Below are 4,570 nucleotides of genomic sequence, written 5' to 3'. Positions count from 1 at the left end.
TACACAGTTCTTGGCACATAATAAGCACTTAATTAATGCTTTTTCATTCATTCATTTATCCATTTGCACTACTTTCAGAAGACCATTTTTTTCATGTTATTTCATGTTAGAGTCTTGCTGGTCTGTATTAATTACTAGAGTACAAAGTTATGGCGATAAACAATGAGACTATTTCCCCCAAGACACAGAGAAGTGGGTCTCATTACTGGTATGAAGAACTGGATCTTGCCGACAGATTTCAGGGAGGTATGGGCTAGCATTTAAAAAGCTCAGTCTTGAGGGAGCTGATGTGAAAAGTAAGATGATGAACCTGGCATTTGGGGCCCTCAAATCTTCCCCAGAAGCACATACTATTGCAGGACACCACAGGAGCTTTTATTTTTCACGGATGTGTGTTATCTTCATTTTCCCCCTAAAGTCACAAAACTCCTGAGAATATCTCAAATACATCAAACTCTTTTCTTAATTGGTGAAATCTGCCTGGGGTGCTTCGATAATTGCAGCATACAGCATGGAGTTGCTTTTATTATCATTCATTTATTTGCTCCATTTTTATTGCTCTTTTCCTGAGAAATGCTTAAGGTGTTCTATGGAAGATTCTTTCTTTGCTGCGAATATCCTTTGAACATCCCAACAGCCCAAAGTAGCAGATGACGACGTGTGTTATGTATGTAGAATGGCGGCTAACAAAGATGAAAGGCAGTGAGGTGGTGTGGTAGATACAGCACTGGCCCTGGAGTCAGGAAGAACTAAATTCAAATCCAGTGTCAGACACTGCCTAGTTCTGTAACCTTGGGCAGATCACTTAACCTCTGTCTACTTTAATTTCCTCAACTGTAAAATGGGAACAATGATAGCTCCTACCACTTTGGATTATTATAAGGATCAAATGTGCCTGTCATAGAAATGCGAGCTATGATGATAATAATAATGATTAATGAATATTGAGTGTTAATTATTATTAATGAATTTTATTATTAATATGAGATAAATATTTGTAAAGCATTTAGCACAGTTCCTGGCATCATCATCATCATCACCACCACCATCATCATCCTCAACATCCTCATTCTCATTATATGAGATGAATATTTGCAAAGCACTTATCACAGTGCCTAGCACATTACAGGTACTTGTTTCATTCATTCAAGAACATAAGATTGGGAGCAGAGAACAAGAAATGATAAATTCAATTGATACTGGACAGATTTCACTGGCAACAACAATTATGAAGCAAGATTTCCATGCCACAAGGACAGTATTCATTCATAAATTGACTTGTTTATGAAAAATTCGGAAATCATAGTGGAAAGAATACTGGCTCTGGAATCCAATCCTGGGTTCAGATCCCACCTCTGACACATTATTTAGGTGACATCTTCCGGTTATTCAGTTTTCTCTGGGGGTCCCTTCTAACCTTAGTTCTAAGATGAATGAAAGCTTTAGGGACACAGCAGAGTATGGTACAATAGAAGGAGCCAGTATTTGGATCCCTGGTTTGGGATTTTGGGCTCTGACACTAACCATCTGTGTGGCCATTGGAATATCATTTCACTTCTCTGAACCTCAAATTGCTTAGCAATAATACTTAGACTGCCTGTTGTGGAGAGAGTTTCTGTAAACCTTAAAGCCCTATGTAGATTAAAGTTTTTATTACCCAGTCAACAAACATTTATTGAAGGTCTACAGGAAGCCACTGTTAGTCACAGTGGGACTTGAGGACATCTCAGTTGTGCTAGTTCTTAGGAAAGTAAAATTATAATTAGAAAAAGTCATCCAATTTTCTCCTCATTCATAATTGCTCTTACCTTTAAGGGAGGGAATAAGCATTTATTAAGTGTTTACTATGTGCCAGGCATTGGGCTAAGTGCTTTACAAATATTATTTCATTTGATCCTCACAACAACCCTGGGAGGTAAGTACTATTATTATTCCCATTTTGCAGTTGAGGAAACTGAAGCAAACAGAGGTTAAGTGACTTGCCCAGGGTCACACAGCCAGTAAGTATCTGAGGTTGCATTTGAATTCAGATCTTCCTAATGCTAGGCCCAGCACTCTGTGCACTATTGTGCCACCTAGCCATTTGACCTATGTGGCTTTAAGGATTTGGAGTTAATGTGGTATAAAGAAAAGAATATTGGGTTTAGAGTTGAGCGTTGGGTTCAAATCTCTGCTCTGCCACTTACTCTGTGGCCTTGGACAAGTCACTTAGGCGAGTCTCCCTAGGGCTTAATTTCCCCATTGATAAAATCAGAGGATTGGACTACACTCATGCTTCTTAACCTTCTTGAGTTAAGATTCCTTTATGCTAACAAGATTCCTTATTAATGTAAAATACGTCACGGACAGATCCCTCCATCCCATGTGTTAGAAGTTGTACTTCATTGGCTAAGAAAATAAATGATGACAATCAGCTCATGTGAATTCAAAAGTGCTTTTAAATAAATGTGTGTTTTATTAATCATGATGACATCCATATGCATTTGAAAAAAATGATAAAACATATGTATGAAGCATTATTTATGCAGCCTATAGAACACTGGTTTGTCTATTTATTATACCAAGTAAGGTTTTATGTTTTGTTTTTTTATTTGCAAATAAAGATCAGAATAAGAATGCAAGGTATGCATATAGATTCAAGGACCCCTTGCAGTAACTGTGTAGACCCCCAAGGTCCTCAACTCATGTATGAGTGAGACACGACAAAAGTAAATGATCTTGAAAGGCTACTATAGCTCTAAGTCTTATAACCCAATTACCCATCTTAGAAGAAGGGCAGCAAGGTGGTACAGTAGACAGAGTACTGGGCTTGCAATCAGGAAGACTCATCTCCATAAGTTCTAATCCAGCCTCAGACGCTTACTCTCTGGGTGACCCTGGGCAAGTCACTTAACCCTGTTTGCTTCAGTTTCTCATCTGTAAAATGAGCTGGATGAGGAAATGGCAAACCACTCCAATATCTGTTGCCAGAGTCAGACACAATTGAAATGACTGAATAACGACAACAAAATATTCCACCATATACACAATTTAGGTCTTCATATTTCTAAATTACTTTTCACATTGGCCTACATGCATGGACAAGATGCTTAATTTTTATGTATTTTTCCCAAATATTACCCATATGGAAATTGGTTTTTATATTGTAAATAGAACTGATTTAGAAGTAAGGCTACTTAATGGATAGCATACATATTGGGTTTGAAGTAAAAAAAGACCTGGTTTTCAAATTCTGCCTCTGATGTTCAGTAGCCTGGGCAAATTGCTTAACTTCTCTGTGCTTCAGACAACTTAGCACTTCTTCATTAAGTCATAGTATCATTGAGTTAGAACTATGGAGACTTCAAAGACCAGTCCAATCACCTCATTTTATGTATGAGGAAACTGAGGCTCAGGAAGGTTAAGGGACTTGCCCAAGGACACATGGGTTCTAAGTAGCTGAGGCAGGATTTGAACCCAGGTCCTTGGCCTCTGGAACCAATGCATATCCCATCATGGATTTGCATGGCTAGGTGAAGGGATTTCCCATACTGAGAGTTCACTATGTTGATGAAATTACAGATAATAAATGCTTCAGAAGCAACTGTGCTCAATGGTTCTCTGACTTTTGATATCAAGGAAGACATAAAACAAGATGTCAAAGGTGTTCACATTTGTTTCATAACTTGCAAAGTCCTGCACAGAGGTATAGGGAAGAGGGACTTCCTCTAAATTGTGTAATTCTCTGTGAGTTGATACATATGGCACTGAACTGATTTTATCAAACCTCAGGATACCACAGGATCTCCTTAATAACATTCATAAGCGCTAGAAAGAGATTGGACTAAGAATCCATTCAAGAAAAATTAAATGGATGACAAATGTTACTAAGTAGGCTTCATATGGGCTCAGTTGACCCACCAGTCTAGCTACGATGGCTAAGCAGTACAGATGAACACAGAGAAGCTCAGAATTGGCTCGGTGGAAGAGAGCTGGCTGGGTTGCATTTGGGAAATTTTAAAGTGCTCTTAATAGTCCCAAACTGTTTCCCTAATACAAAAGCCCATCTTTTTGGATGCCAATGTCCTGGTTATGCCATATGGCTGTCAATCATGGAACACCACAACATCAGAAGAGTCAAGACTATGGATGACCTGAAGGGAGGACTACACGATGAGCATAAGTGTGAGCCAGGAAAACACAATTTGACTAGTTTGGCCCCAGCCCCTCTTTTTCAGCCTCTTGCTGGAAGGGTACTATTGGGATTAATTTCCTACTTCCCTATTCTTAATTCCTACTTTCTTACTTTGCATTGCAACCTTCTTATTTGATAATTTATAAAATTCCTTCATTTACCAGTCCTGTAGATAACAGGGCAATCTCCCATTGGTATCATACTAGCTCTTTGTCTGAAATGATATACACGGTCAAGCTCGGAGAATCCTGAGGCCTTTGACTGGAGTGAGTGTGCATACTAGCCCTCCCTCCTCTTCCTTGTGCTATCCACTGTGGGCCCACTGACACAGTGTCCCTGCTAGCAGCTGTTTTCCTCCTTCCCCTGTGAATAGCAACAAAGCTTGTTTTTGTGGGG

This window comes from Phascolarctos cinereus, unplaced genomic scaffold (genome assembly GCF_003287225.1).
Source record: "Phascolarctos cinereus isolate Bilbo 61053 unplaced genomic scaffold, phaCin_HiC Scaffold_7;HRSCAF=346, whole genome shotgun sequence".
Classification (NCBI taxonomy): domain Eukaryota; kingdom Metazoa; phylum Chordata; class Mammalia; order Diprotodontia; family Phascolarctidae; genus Phascolarctos; species Phascolarctos cinereus.
This window is presented reverse-complemented; position numbering follows the sequence as displayed.